This window comes from Mustela erminea, chromosome 2 (assembly GCF_009829155.1).
Source record: "Mustela erminea isolate mMusErm1 chromosome 2, mMusErm1.Pri, whole genome shotgun sequence".
Taxonomy (NCBI): Eukaryota; Metazoa; Chordata; class Mammalia; order Carnivora; family Mustelidae; genus Mustela; species Mustela erminea.
The window spans coordinates 125074615-125091514 of record NC_045615.1 but is presented as its reverse complement, the minus strand read 5'-3'; the positions used below and the strand labels follow the sequence as shown (position 1 = coordinate 125091514).

Below are 16900 nucleotides of genomic sequence, written 5' to 3'. Positions count from 1 at the left end.
CCAGCCCTAAACTACTAGAACTCAAACAACAATTCAGTAATGTGGCAGGATACAAAATCAAGGCACAGAAGTCAGTTGCTTTCTTATACACTAACAATGAAAACATAGAAAAGGAAAATAGAGAATTGATTCCATTTACTATAGCACCAAGAACCATAAGATACATTGGAATAAATCTAACCAAAGAGGTAAAAGATCTATACTGGAGGAAGTACAGAACAGTCATGAAAGAAATTGAAGAAGACACAAAAATGATGGAAGACCATTCCATACTTGTGGATCAGAAGAATAAACATTGTAAAAATGTCTAAACTGCCCAAAGCAATCTACACTTTCAATGCCATCCTGATCAAAATTCCACTGGCATCTTTCAGAGTGCTGGAACAAACAATCCTAAAATTTGTATGGAACCAGAAGAGAGGCCAAATTGCTAAGGAAATGTTGAAAAAGACAAACAAGACTGGGGGCATCATGTTGCCTAATTTCAAGCTTTACTACAAATCTGTGATCACCAAGACAGCATGGTACTGGCACAAAAACAGACACATAGACTAGTGAAACAGAGTAGAGAGCCCAGATATGGACCTGGAACTCTATGATGAAATAATCTTCAACAAAGCAGGAAAAAATATCCAGTGGAAAAAAGACAGTCTCTTCAATAAATGGTGCTGGGGAAATTGGAGAGCTATGTGTAGAAGAATGAAACTTGACCATTCTCCTACACCGTACACAAAGATAAGCTCGAAATGGATAAAAGACCTCAATGCGAGGCAGGAATCTATGAAATCCTAGAGGAGAACATAGGCAGTGACCTCTTTGACACTGGCCAAAGCAACTTCTTTCAAGATAGTCTCCAAAGGCAAAGGAAACACAACTAAAAATGAACTTTTGGAACTTCATTGAAATCAAAAACTTCTGCACAGCAAAGGAAACAGTCAACAAAAAAAAAAGAGGCAACCCATGGAATGGGAGAAAATATTTGCAAATAACATCACAGACAAAGGGCTGATATGCAAGATCGATAAAGAACTCCTCAAACTCAACACACACAAAACAGATCTTTATGTCAAAAAATGTGCAGAAGACATGAACAGACACTTCCCCAGAGAAGACATACAAATGGCTAACAGACACACGAAAAAATGCTCATCAGCATCAGCTCATCAGGGAGACTCACATCAAAACGACATTGAGATACCACCTTTCACCAATTAGAATGGCCAAAATCAACAAGACAGTAAACAAAAAGTGTTGGGGAGAATGTGGAGAAAGAGGAATCCTCTTACACTGTTGGTGGGAATGCAAGTTGGTGCAGCTGCTTTGGAAAACAGTGTGGAGATTCCTCAAAAAATTAAAAATAGAGCTATCCTATGACCCTGCAGTTGCACTACTGGGTATTTACTCCAAAGATACAGATGTAGTGAAAAGAATGGCCATCTGTACCCCAATGTTCATAGCCGCAATGGCAACAATAGCCAAACTGTGGAAAGAACCAAGATGCCCTTCAATAAACGAATGAATAAAGAAGATATGGTCCATATATAATGGAGCATTATGCCTCCCTCAGAAAGGATAAATATGCAGCATTTGTATCAACATGAACAAGTCTGGAGGAGATTATGCTGAGTGAAATAAATTAAGCAGAGATGGTCAATTATCCTATGGTTTCACCTACTTGTGGAGCAGAAGGAAGAACATGGGGGACATTAAGAGAAAGAAAGGAAAAGTCAATTGGGCGAAATCAGAGTGGTGACAAACCATGAGAGACTGTGGACTCTATGAAACCAACTGATGGTTTTGGGGGGTGGTGCAGGAATGGGTGAGTCTGGTTGTGGGTATTAAGGAGGGCACCTATTGCATGGAGCATTGAGGTTGGTGCATGAACAACGAACCTTTGAGCACCAAAAAATTAAAATAAAATTTAAAAAATAAAATAAAGATTGAACTGCTTTATTAGATCTACATATGTGAATATTGAATGCTACTATTTATGTCAAACTTGGTAAATAGATTTCTTTATTTCATTTAAAAATTCATATTTACAATAATAAATATTTTTGAAAATATTTTATTTTCCTTTCCATATCTAAAACATCTTAGATTATGTCTCCTATTTTATGTTTGATGTTGGGTTTTTAAAATATTCTTTATTTTCCTTCACCAGTTTTATGAGAACTTTTTCAGTCTCTTGGTTTTCTCATCTGTAAAATGGGAGAAAATAGTAACCATTTCATAGGAATGGTATAATGATTAAATTTTGTCTCACATGGAAATTGAACATTTTTGGAAGTTAACAAGTTCTCAATATGGGTAGGTTGGTAACTATTATCCTATTATTATTAATTTTGCATATTTTTATAAACTTTCTAGGACCTGCTGCAACTTAAACAAAGAAGGACACACATTAAAAATGTAGAATATCGGTGCTAGTTGCAAACCAGAAAGAAGATACAGACAATTCAAAAGGGAGCACCAGTGCCTTAGAAGGTTATTTGTTAGAAAGCTCTTAAGCTACTGGACAGCTATGCCATATTGAGCCCAACATCACTGAAACAAGGCAGCACAGTTCTGATGAGCCAAGGGATTACAAAAACCTCACTGTGGACAGTTATTTGTGAATGGTATCTGCCTCTCCTCTACTTCTTTCTCACTATAAAGGGGAAAGGAGAAAAAAAGAGAGGGAAAGATGTATGAGAAGAGTTAATTCCTCTAATTCTTAATAATTCAATTCATTTAGCTATAGTGCTAACCTGAGATATGGGAGAAGTGGATAGTTTTTAAAACAAATATAATTTAGTGTCAAAAACCAACCAAATAAACAAATACAAAGGACATGACTCTTGTTTTTAATAAAAAGTAAGGAAAGAGTTAAAGATCTGATGAAGACTTATTGTATAGGAAATCTAGATTCCTAATATAATGTGTTAGTAGGTGCAATTAATTAGATACGTAAATAGAAAGATGATAGATGGGGAACCTGGGTGTCTCAGTGATTTAAGCCTCTGCCTTCAGCTCAGGTCATGATCTCAGAGTCCTGGGATTGAGCCCTTCATCGAGCTCTCTGCTCAGCAGGGATCCTGTTTCTCTCTCTCTCTCTGCCTGCCTCTCTGCCCACTTGTGATCCCTTTTAAATAAATAAATAAATAAGATAGGTAAACACAAATAATACATATTTACACATACATATTTGGGGAGGTGAGGGTAATTGTGTGAGTGGGAGGGATACATTAGCATTAATGTTGGTTGCTGTAACTAAATCTTAAGGTAATAATGAAAGATAATCATCATTTAATTTCAAAATGGGTGTTTCTGTCTTTCAAGAAGTGACTGAGATTCCAAATATCTTCTACACAATGGCTTCCCCATGTCCTAGGAAATAATTATTTTCTTCTGGTTACCAAATACTGATTTTACTAATCATATATGAAAAGCACATCTTACCCATTGGTGTCAACGTAAAGTCTAATGCACTCATGTCTTCCAGTTCAAGATCCTAAATTACCACCTGATGTAGGGTCCTTTCTTCTTCCAAATGTTTATATCCTAAAATTTCTGAACTTTATTTTTTATTTTTTTTCTGTTTGCAAGCTGTCCAGTTCTGGTCTGTGAACATGGATTTCTTATACATGTCTAAAAGTAAGAGCAAAAGCCAATGTCCTTTACCTAACTACATCTCTTAGAGCTATATGTTCTGTGTACTGCCTTCCAAGTCATGGTATGTAACAGTTTTAATAAATGTTTTGTCACTGCATATAATGATTTTTCATCTCTTTAGCCTCCAGAATTTTTCATCGTGGTCCTCTACTCTATTATGAAACCAATGTCATATGTGTTAGAAATTATTTTTATAGTCTTGTATCACCTATTTCTGTATTAAAGTAACATCAGAACAGTAAAGCATAAACTCTATAATCTCTGTGGCTTAAGTCAGTAGAAGTATTTTTTTCTACCCACTTAAAGGGCAAAAGAAGTTTCTGTTTAGCAGATTGATTTCTTCTGAGCAGTGATTCTGGATCTGTGGTTACTTTCCTATTAAGGCTCGACTCTTTTCACAGGTATATTGATTTTTCAGTGGAAGAGCAGGTGAGAGGAAAATAAACATAGGAGGTAACAAAGGCCATGCTAGATATACACATTACTTCCACTCAGATTCCATTGGCTAGATCTCAGTGATGTGGCCATTCAGCTACAGGGCCATATTTAAAAACAATGGATGGTGCTGATAAGTGCAAATTTGTTTCTTATGCAAGGCAAAGAAAGACATGTTTTGTGATCCACTAGCTGGTCCCTTCCACAATGGGCTAATAAGTTCTGGATATTTATTTGAGATATGTAAGTTTACCCTGATGTCACCAGAATGTATTTTTTATAAAGGAAGAAATAATACCTACTTTTATATGATTATAATCCTAGCATTTAGCTTATGCTACAAATGTAATAAAAATCATTAACTAGTTATAATCCAGTAGGTAGTTGGATATAGATTTTTTTTTAAAGGTCCTTCATGAAGAACCTTAAGTAAAATGATTGCAGTTTGAAGTAACTATCTGAGCTGAAGAGAGTGGGACCAAGGATTTGTGAAAATAGATATGTCATGAGACTACAGCCATCATTCAGTGTATGAAGATAGATGAATCACTGACATGGAATTAAGAATTTACCTAGATGAGGAGAGATGTTCATAAAAAGAGGGTGGGGAATGAACAGGAATCAATATTAAAGAAAGCCAAAAATTAATTAATTTATTTACTTCCCTGTAGTGTTCTGTATACATACTAAAAATATTCATATTTCTGATTCATTCATTTTTATCTATTTTTATTATTTTATATATTTTCCCCAATACATTATTAAGATCTTCAGAAGTTATAACAGTCCCTTAAAAATATCTCTGCCTTATAATGACTATTTCAGATCTTTGTATATAGTGTATATTCCATGAACATCTTTTTTTTTGTAATTAAGATTTTATTTATTCATTTGAGAGAGAGACAGAGACAGAGAGGGAGAGAGCACAAGCAGGGGGAGAGGCAGAAGGAGAAGCAGACTCCCTGCTGAGCTCGGAGCCCAAGATGAGGCTCAGTCTCAGGACCTGGATATCCTGACCTGAGCTGAAGGCAGACTCTTAACCATCTGAGCAACCAGCCACTCCTTCCATGAACATCTTAAGTTGACTGAGGATTCTTAATATATCCCTTTAAAATGCAAAATAAATTTAATGTTAATGTTGAATTTATGTTTTGTAAGAATCAATACTTAGAGAATGAGAAAGTGTTAGTTTAATAGTCATTAGTGCTATTATTTTGTCATATTTTGGAGAAAGCAATTTTTAGACAATAAAAATGAAAAAAAAAGCTGCATTATACAATATGAACTTGACATTTTACCATACTCCAAAGTTCAAAAAGTAAGTCTCACTGAGAAGCACAATTGCCTGCTGGTGTACTATGAAACATCAGAGTGAACAAGGATATTATAATGCACTGACCGAGAATGAATCCCCTTATTAATGGGAGAGGAGGCGAAAATTTCATAGCCTTGAGAATTTTTATTACATGGAGAGTTTGGTATGGCATTTTTGTCATATATATTTGAGTGCATCTTGGCAGCAAACACATTGTTTTATATAACAAGTTCTTTAGAAGATGACTTCAACTTGAGGTGAAATGAAAAATGTACCTGGAGTCCATAATGTCTGCCATGTAATTAGTTCCCTTGCTGCTGGCATTGTAGGAAATTATGGCTCCTAGACAGCTGAATCAGCCTTTCTAGTCCAATCTTCCTATTATTACTACTAATCCTTTTCTCTTTCCTTGGCTGTTCACAGTCCCATGGGGCTTCTCAATCAAGAGTCTCAATAAAAGACTGAGCAGCACCATATGGCTGTACGGTGGTGAATGTAGAATGGGCTATTGGTAAGAACATTCAGAAAGAGGAGGACTAATACATTCTGTGCCCTAAAAGGCTATAATTTCAGGCGATAATTAGAATAAAGTACAAGAGAGAGTCTGTTTCCAGACTCTATTTGTATAACATATTCCATTTGAAATCTCCCCTAAAACAGAAACTAAATATCATCTAGATTTTGGGGAAAACACCATAAAACATCTTGAATTTATTTGCATCTTAATATCAAATCTTGCCAGTAACTAAAATCAAATTCTTAATATAGATGTTTCAAAAGCCCAAACTGAAAAATCCTCTAATAGTGTTTTGTAAAATTTTTACCACAACCTGTCCCAGTGAAAAGTTATAGCTGTGGAATCAAATAGGCATGGGTTTGAATTCTGTTATATACTTGGCATGTGAACTTGAAAAAAAGATTTTCTATTTAGATCTTTACTTTTCCTATTTTTAAAATAGAAATGTAGTAAATGATTTTCAGTGTTAAATTATTAAAATAATGTAATATGTACACTACTCTGCATATTTAATTGTTAAACATATTGCGAATATAGGTTTTTTTTTGTTTGTTTTTTGTTTGTTTTTGTTTTGTTTTGTTTTGTTGGAGGGAGAAGTTTTAAAGGTTAATTATCTCTGAGAGGTTCCATCTCCAAATACCATCATACTGGGAAAGTTTCAATACAGAATTTGGGAAGAACACAATCACATCTATTGCACTCCTATAAAGAACATTATAGAAAGTAAGGGTACAGAATATTTTCATGGAATCCAAAGAAAGTAAGTTCAGCAGACATGTTTCAACTAAACCTGAAAGGTAGGAGAAGGAAGATATCTCTTGTCTCACAGAGATATCATCTCCTCTTCCCTTATTCTACCTCTTCCATCACCCTCTTACTCCATACCATTTTCTTTTCTTTTCCATGACAACTTGCATATGACTCCCAAGAAACATAATCCACGAATATTTTTGCCTTGTTTTATTACCAAAAGAATGAAACTGGTTTCTCAAACTAATCTTCTGTATTCAAACTACAAGTGTTTTTTGTTTGTTTTTGTTTGTTTGTTTGGTTTTTTGTTTGTTTTTTGTTTTTAAGGATTTTATTTATTTATTTAACAGACAGAGATCACAAGTAGGCAGAGAAGCAGGCAGAGAGAGAGGAAGAAGCTGGCTCCCCATGGAGCAGAGAGCCCTACTCGGGGCTCGATCCCAGGACCCTGGGATCGTGACCTGAGCCAAAGGCAGAGGCTTTAACCCACTGAGCCATCCAGGTGCCCCTCAAACTGCAAGTTTTAAGGAGTTAAGTATTCCAGACTGAATGCATTTAGATCAGGTGGCATCCTTAGTAAAATCACCAATGGTTGTGGCTATGAAGTTATATATTCCACTTAAACAAAAGAATTACGGTCTAAAAATTAATGATACATATGTCTTATATAAATAACATTATATTAATTTTCCTTCTAGTTGTAGAGGTGAGAATAAATTTTAACCGCAGAAGGTTATAGATTTCAAGGTTCTAAGAGAGACCAGGGCCAGGACTGCACACAGCATGTACAAACTACCAGAACTGAGTCAAAACTCTTCCGAAGTATTCAGTCCCTATCTAGCAAATGCTTACATCTCTTTGATGCAATCTTGTCAAACACTCATTTCACAGCTGAAGTAACAGACCAGAAATTATAAAATGACATTAAGTTTAACAACAAAGCAGTGAATAAAATGAGATTAGAACCAAGATCACATGGATCGGGGGTAATAACTCTCATTCTAGTACACCACATGTGAAGCTTCACATGTTTTGACCAAAGCATATAGGCATGTGTGTATTCAATTGAATGTTTACAATATACACACATATATACAAATCAGATGGATCAGAGATTTGGATGTTAAAAAAAAATTTCAAACTGAACAAAATTAGAAACATATGTTCTAGTCATAATGAAAACTTTGGAACCATTTATGATTTGATTAATAAATCACATTTTAAAGATTTTATGGAAAAAAGAAAGTAAATGTAAACAAGGAATCAATAACATGTAACTGGGAACAAAAGGGTTTCTAAATAGTTGCAGAAGAAAAGGTTAATTTGTATACAAGAATTCTGATAACAAAAAGGAAAACAAATCTCAGTTTAAAGTCAATTATCATATGGTTTCACTCACTTGTGGAACACAAGGAATAGCATGAAGGACATTAAGAGAAGAAAAGGAAAAGGAAAGGGGGAAATCAGAGGGGGAGATGAAATATGAGAGACTGTAGACTCTGAGAAACAAACAGGATTTTAAAGGGTATGAAGGTAGGGTTATTGGTGAGCCTGGTGGTGAGTATTAAGGAAGGCACATATTGCATGGGGAGCACTGGGTGTTATATGTAAACAATGAATCTTGGAACACCACAACAAAAACTAATGGTGTATTGTATTGTAACTAACATAAAACAATTAAAAAAATTGTCTTAAAAAAAAAAATTGGGGCAGAGGCACCTGGTTAGCTCAGTTGGTTAAGTGCTAATTCTTGCTTTTGGCTTGGGTCATGATGAGGGTTGTGAGATTGAGCCCCACAGTGGGTTCAGTGCTAGGCAAGGGAGTCTTATGATTCTCTCCCTCTGCCCCTCCACCCCTCTCTCTCTGTCTTTCTCTCTTTAAAATAAATTAATAAATAACAACAAAAAAAATTGGGCAAATAGTATTACTATTTAATCATCATTAGAATGTCAAATGACCAGTAACCATATGAAAAAGTGTTCTTACTAGGTAATAATTTTGGAAATACAAAAAAAAGAAAAAAGAAAAAATATTACTTATCAGAGTGGCATAAAATATTTTCCAAAATATTCAGTATTGAAAATATCACAACTTCGTCATTTTTTTCCAATACTAAGCACTACACTGATTTTGATAAGAGGTACTTTTTTGTTTGTTTGTTTGTGTCTGCATTTAATCTTTGTGTAAATAAAGCCTTTTTTACAAAAAAGTATACAGAAAAGAAAGGCTTCTTTTACATTAAATGCAAATCTGATAATGTTAATTAGATGTATCCATGTTAGTGCATGTGCCATTCTTTTGATATTTTTTTAAAGATTTTATTTACTTATTTGAGAGATGGAGATCACAAGTAGGCAGAGAGGCAGACAGAGAGAGAGGAGGAAGCAGGCTTCCCGCCAAGCAGAGAGCCTGATGCGGGGCTCAATCCTAGGACCCTGGGATCATGATGTGAGCCAAAGGCAGAGGCTTTAACCCACTGAGCCACCCAGGCACCCCTCTTTTGATATTTTTTAAAAGATTTTATTTACTTATTTTGACAGAGAGAGAGAGAGAGAGATCACAAATAGGCAGAGAGGTGGGGAGGAAGAGGAAAGCAGCCTCCCCACTGAGTAGAGAGACCAATGAGGGGCTCGATTCCAGGACCCTGATATCATGACCCGAGCCAAAGGCAAAGGCTTAACATACTGAGTCACCCAGGTGCCCATCTTTTGAATTTTTTTTTTCATTTAATTGAACTTATTTTTTTTTCAGTGACCCATAATTCATTGTTTATGCACCACACCCAGTGCTCCATGCAATACATGCCCTCCTTAATATCCACAACCAGGCTCACCCAACCCCCCACCACCCTCCCCTCCAAAACCCTCAGTTTCTTTCTCACAGTTCACAGTCCCTCATCATTGGCCTCCCCTTTCGATTTCCCCCAACTCACTTCTTTCCATCTCCAAATGTTTTCCGTGTTATTCCTTATGCTCCACAAGTAAGTGAAATCATATGATAATTGACCCGCTCTGCTTGACTTATTTCACTCAACGTAATCTCCTCCAGACTCATACGTGTTGATACAAATGTTGCATATTCATGCTTTCTGAAGGAGGCATAATACTCCATTGTATATATGGACCATATCTTCTTTATTCATTCATCTGTTGAAGGGCATCTTGGTTCTTTCCACAGTTTGGCGATTGTGGCCATCGCGGCTATGAACATTGGGGTACAAATGGCCATTCTTTTCACTACATTTGTATCTTTGGGGCAAATACCCAGTAGTACAACTGCAGGGTCATAGGGTAGCTCTATTTTTAATTTTTTGAGGAATCTCCACACTGTTTTCCAAAGCGGCTGCACCAACTTGCATTCCCACCAAAAGTGTAAAAGTATTCCCCTTTCTCCACATTTTCCCCAACACTTTTTGTTTACTGTCTTGTTGATTTTGGTCATTCTAACTGGTGAAAGGTGGTATCTCAATGTCATTTTGATGTGAATCTCCCTGATGAGCTGATGCTGATGAGCATTTTTTCATGTGTCTGTTAGCCATTTCTATGTCTTCTCTGGTGAAGTGTCTGTTCATGTCTTCTGCCCATTTTTTGATGTAATGATCTATTTTGTGTGTGTTGAGTTTGAGGAGTTCTTTATAGATCTTGCATATCAGCCCTTTTTGTAGTGTCATTTGCAAATATCTTCTCCCCTTCCATGGGTTGCCCCTTTGTTTTGTTGACTGTTTCCTTTGCTGTGCAGAAGCTTTTGATCTCAATTAAGTTCCAAAGTTCATTTTCAGTTGTGTTTCCTTTGCCTTTGGAGACATGTCTTGAAAGAAGTTGCTTGCAGCTGATGTTGAAATTTTTAATCCACTTTGATCTATTTTAATAATGATAGTTATTTGGATTACTTTACTTTTTTTGTTCTAAGAATAATTGCTATAAACTTTTTTTGTACTTGTCTTTTTGTGCAGAAGTTCATAGGTTTCTGTTGGGAATATTCATGTAAGTGAATTCGTGAGTCATGGATTATGCATATATTGAGTTTTAATGTTTTCTAAATTAGTTACAACAATTTTCACTCTCAAGAATTGTGTATGAAGTATCTTGATGTGTCACCTTGTCCTTTCTGACACTTGATATTTAAAAACAAAATTAGCAATTATTTTATGTATGTAAGGGTACTAAATTTCATTTTAATTAACATTTTACTGATTACTAGAGAGACTGATCATGATCTAATAATTTATTGATCATTTGATTAGATTCTTTTGTAAAAATGCTTGTGCAAGTCTTTTAGTGATCTTTCTATTGAATTGCTTTCTTATTCTATATATTTACATTCCTAACTGTCTACTTATCTACCAATCAATCTATATATCTTTACATATCTATATATCTATATATCTTTATATATATGTATCAATTTTATTTGTGTTTAAATACACTTGCATTTTATTTTTCTTATATGTGTATTTGCACTGTATTTTAAATACACTTGTATTTGCTTGCATTTTGTTCTCTAAAATAAGTTGTTTGGTGAGTAGGAGTTTGTATTTAAGTGTGCTATAACCCCAGTGGATCCTTCATTCCACTTCCCCTTACTAGGAAGCAATGATGACTGCAGCATGTCTAACTCTACCCAAGACAAGGAAACTTCTTACAGGAAAATTAGTTTAGAAAAAGGTAACATTCTTAACCACAAGAAAATGAATAAATTTACAAACTGTACAAAATGATAAGACCAAGTGAAATATTACTAGTGCCTTTCCCAGTTCTTGGAATTGGTGAAATAGAATAGAAAGGTCCAGGTTAAGGGTCCTAACATTTATGCTGCATTAGTTCATGGTTAATCTGTCTCTTTTATACAATTAATTAACCTATTTTGTTATTTTCTGTCTCTTTTACTACAGTGTACTCCAGATGATAGAGAATATTTACATTTTTTTCCACCCTTGTATCCCCAAATCCTAGAATGTATCTAGCACAGAAGAAGCCTTTATAAATGTTGGTTGGAAGAATAAGTGAATGGAAGAAACAATAAAAATATGCATAAAAAATGACCCAATGAATGCAGAGACTAACAACATGAAGGATTTTATATGTAAGATTGATGAAAGAGAAAACTTGTTATACTTAAGGTTTTTGAAAATTTTATTTTACCTTTTAAAGCTCTTTACTTCATTATTTTTCTCCTCAGTAAAAATGGAATTTCACTGAAAACTAAGCTCTCTTTTAACACTCTATTTCATTTTTCATTTCTTTGTCCCACCACCTTGAAGCTATGATACCTGATTTCACATCTCTTTCAGTTGTAGAATGTTTTAAGCACACCTTAAATATTTTAAAAAGCATTGCAAATGAAAATTTTAAAAAGTGCATGTAAGTAAGTATATCTTAAAAAATAGCAGTAAGTGCCTGGTACATGTTGAGTCTTCAATAAGTGGTATTTAATTGGATACATAACTGGACAAATAGGCCAAGTGAATTCAAGTGGTGATTGATGATCATCTCAAAATAAAGTTTAAAGTTAATGATGGAGGATAAAGCCCTTCCATCTGAAGGACTATTGAAGGAAATTTTGCCCTAAGGATATAAAGGAAAGAAGAGGTAAAAAGTAAGTTAACTTCAGGTTTGATAATTTATTTCCCAATGCAGCCAGAAATAAAATACCACAAGTTAATTTAATACACTCTCTGATCTATTTTCAGGCAGGTAGAGTCAGGTCATAGGAGAGTGAAGCAGAAAGAGGAAAAAAATCATTCAGACCAGCTTGTCTTTCTGTCTGAGGGACAGGTCTGAGGAAATCAGCTGAGCATATGTTTTTCTTTATGTAATACTTTGGAGAAGAAACGGGAATGAGGAAAGGCAGGGATTGTTCAATGGGGGTTTTATGGCAACATGGTATTTGACCACACTGCAAATTAAGTACTGTTTGGAAGTGACATATTGCTGTATTGATCCAGAAATGTTTGGAGGGCGGGGAATCATATGTTTCATGGGGAAATAAATTCTAGATTTAAACTCTCAGAAATGATGTATTCAGTTTCAAATAATATTAACTTTTTAAAGGTTGTCTTTATCAGGGAAAAAATAGACATTTCTAAAATGAATTCAATAGTTTTTATTTACTTCATTTAAGTAACAATATTATTTACATTAAAACCCCTCATGGAGGAGGGGAAAGCAAGATGGTGGAAAAGTAGGAAACTTTTTTTTAACTAGTGCCCTAAAGTGAGCTAATTATCTACCAGAAAACTCTGAACATCTATGAAATCAGCCTGAGATGTAGGATTATACACTTCTGGATCTCTGTGGGAGCAGAAGACTCCAGTGAAGAGGTAAAGCAGAGTAGGAACAATCAGACTGATATCAGAGGACAGATAGAAGGGGGAGGGAGCCACCAGAAGTGAACCATTGGAAAGGAATACCCTAATATGAGACTGCCCTGTGATTGGGGACCAGCATTAACTTGGAGTCTGGTTAAAATCACTCAAAAAGAGCAAAAGATCTTAAGGGACAACTGGTGGAATCAGGCAGTCATGGCCACAGGCCTCAGCTCACAGACCCAGGATGGCCACCACCAGTGACCACCCATGCCAGAGGGAGTCCAGCTGAGCCCCTGGATTGAGGGGTTTGCATCACTGCTCAGCTGGGCACATTCCTGCCTTTGCATAAGGGAGTCTGATGGCGGCACCAGCCTGTGCTCCCTGGATCTTTTGCACACTGTGTGACCAGGGTCTGACCTTCTCCCTTTGGGTCCTGAGAAAGCTCCATCCTTAGATCTCTAAGACTGGCCGAGAGTCTGGACTCTCCCAGCTGGGGCTAAAGTAACTCAGTGTGATTACCTGTGATAGCAACCTGAGGTCTGCAGTACCAGCAAAGGCATCACTGGAAGCTGGATCCCTGGACCTATATTGCTTGTGGTGTTGGCACAGGGGTTCAGAGACAAGAAGGTGCTTTGGGTAACCCCTGAGATGGTGGCTGGGGACATCCTCTGCCCATGGGAGGTTGCACGGTTCAGCAGATTTTGCAGAGGGGGAGTCTCTGAGTTCTGGACCACCCAGAGGGGAGAAGTCTGAGGCTTCTCTCTGAGACAGAGGTCAGAGTGCAGTTTGCTTTTCTCTAAACATCCAAAAAGCTGCCAAAAGCTGCCAAAGTGAAAAGAAAACAAAAACAAAAACATACAAAAACTCCAGAGAACAAAAGCCTGAAAACCAGTGTCCACAGAGCCAAGCCCCTTGATAGGGGGCAGGAGGACTCAACCCAAGCAAGACAGTCTGAAAAACAAGGCATGGTCCCTCCCCCAGAAAGCCAGCCAAAAGAATGAGCAGAAAACCACCACTGGGTCCCCATAAAACTGTAAAACCCCAATATATGGAGAAAACAATATATTAAGCTCCTGGTATTGCCCGAAAACCTGTATATTTCATAGACACAACTTATATTTTTAATTTGTTCTCACTATTCTTGCTCTATTTTATTTGTTTAACCTATTTACCATTATAACTAGAGGTTTAATACAACATATTCCATAATAACCTTTTAACTCAAACTTTTTTCATACATATACCTGTCTTTTCTTATTTCTTTTATATTTTTTAAATATACATATAGATATAAGCTTCAAGGTAATCATTTTCCCCTAATCAATACTATCCCTATATATAAACTAGTTTTAATCTCCCTTTAACTCTGGAAATCTGAGTCCTTTAACAAAGATATCAAGATGCACCTAGGAAGAATCAAGATAACCTTCCTCACCCACATTGAGGATTTATAACCACCTGCCCATCTTTTTCCTCTGTCGGTGTTTCTGTGTATTTCTTTTTGTTCTGGTATTATATAAATCTTATCCTTGGGGTACATTTTGGCTGGGTTCTTTTTTTTTTGTCATTTACCTTTTTGGTCTTTTTATTTGTCCATTTTTGTTTGTATACCTTATAAATCATACCTTTTGGGCCCATTCTAGATGGGTCTTCTCTTTTCTGTCTCTCTCTTTCTCTCTCTCTTTTTTTCTTTCTTTTTGGTGGTGATTTCAGATTGCTCAGAAACATTCCAGGGTGTACCTTGCCTGGATTGTGGTTGATTTATTCAGCTATATATCCCCTCAACAACTTCTCACCAAAATGGCTAGGAAGAGGAACATGCAACACAGGAAAAATTCAGAGACTGTGTCCTCTCCATCAGAGCTATTGGATATGGATGTAAATTGTATGTCAGAAAGAGAATTCAGGGTAATAATTATCCAGGCAATGGCTAGGTTGGAGAATGCCATTAATGACAAGGTGGAATCGATTAAGGCAGAAGGGAAAGCCACCTGGGAAGAAGTTATCAGGGCTATCAATGAGATGCAACCTAATCTAGTTTTCTAATAGCTAGGGTAACCAAGGCAGAAGGAAAAATTAGTGATCTAGAGGACAAACTGATAGAGAAAAATGATCAGGAGGAAGCCTGGAGCAAAAAGCTTAGAAGCCATGAAAACAGAATTAGGGAAATAAATGAGGCCATGAAACCTTCCAATGTCAGAATTATTGGGAACCTTGAGGAGGAGGAGAAAGAAAGAAGACTAGAAGATATAGTTGAACAAATTGACCACAATAATTTTCCCAATCTGGGCGAAGGAACCAGCATTCCTGTCCTAGTGGCAGAAAGATCACCCCTACAAGAGCAACAAATTAAGAAAGACCTCAAGACACTTAATTGTGAGACTGATGAATCATAATTTTAGACAAGAGCTCTTGAGAGCAGCTAGGGGGAAGACATTCCTTATGTACAGAGGAAGGTCCATTAGAATACATCAGACATGTCCACAGAAACCTGGAAAGCCAGAAAAGGCTGGCAAAACATATTCAGGGCACTGAATGAGAAGAACATACAGCCAAGAATACTTTATATAGCAAGGTTGACATTCAAAATGGATAGAGAGATAAAAAGCTTCCAAGACCGGCAAGGTTTAAAAGAGTATGTGACCATCAAGTTGGCATTACAAGAAATATCAAAGGGGGGGGGTTCTATAAAAGAAGAAAGAACCCAAGAGTGATATAGAACAGAAATTTACTAAAGCAATCTATAGAAACAAGGACTTCTCAGGCAACATGTTGTCAATAAAAATGTATCTTTCAATAATCACTCACAATGTGAGGGGTCTAAATTCTCCCATAAAATGGCACAGGATTACAAATTGGATAAAACAACAGGACCTATCCATATGCTGTCTTTAAGAGACATATTTGGAACCTAAGGATACATCCAGACTGCAAGTGAAGGGATGGAGAAGCTCATGCCAATGGGCCTTAAAAGAAAGCTGGGGTAGTGATTTTCATATCAAATAAATTAGATTTTAAACTAAAGGCTGTAGTCAGAGATAAAGGAGGATACTACATCATTCTTAAAGGCTCTATTCACCAAAAAGGTCTAAGAATTGTAAAGATTTATTCCCCCAATGTGGGAGAAGCTAACTACATAAGAGAACTGTTAATCAAGATAGAGAGTCATATTGATAAGAATACATTAATAGTAGGGGATGTTAACAAGCCATTCACAGTAATAGATCATCTAAGCAGAAAATCAATAAAGAAAAAAGAGTTTTGAATGACACTTTGGAGCAGATGGATCTCATAGATATATACAGAACATTCCACCCTAAAACAACAGAATACTCATTCTTCTTGAATGAATATAGAACTTTCTCCAGGATAGACCACATACTGGGTCACAAATCAGGGCTCAACCAAAACAAAGAGATTGAAATTATTCCCTGTGTATTCTCAGACCACAATGCTTTGAAACTAGAACTCAACCACAAGAAAAAGTTTGGAAGGAATTCAAACACCTGGAAGCTACATGCTTAGGAATGTTTGGATAACCAGGAAATCAAAGAAGAACTTAAACAATTCATGGAAACCAATGAGAATGAAGACACTTTGGTCCAAAACCTATCAGATACGGCAAAGGCGGTCCTAAGGGGAAAATACATAGCCACCTAAGCCTCCCTCAGAAAAATAAATAAACAAACAAACAAATAAATAAATAAATTGATCGAAAAATCCTGACTACACCAGCTCTTTTTACATCTTAAAGAACTGGCGAGTCAACAACAAATTAAGCCTACCTCCTACACAAGAAGGGAAATAATCAAGATTAGAGCAGAGATCAATGAGATAGAAAACCAGAGATATAGTAGAACACATCAATGAAACTAAAACCTGGTTTTTTGAAAGAATCAATAAGATTGACAACCATTGGCCA

At 36.1% G+C, this 16900-nt stretch overlaps 1 long non-coding RNA gene across 1 annotated transcript; it reads left to right on the top strand.

Moving 5' to 3' along the window:
- The first annotated feature begins 263 nt into the window (after window positions 1–263).
- On the top strand, window positions 264–16479 carry LOC116583825. The gene is made up of 3 exons (XR_004282926.1): window positions 264–275; window positions 2765–2766; window positions 16394–16479. It is a non-coding gene; the product is annotated as an uncharacterized LOC116583825 (long non-coding RNA).
- Window positions 16480–16900: the final 421 nt, after the last annotated feature.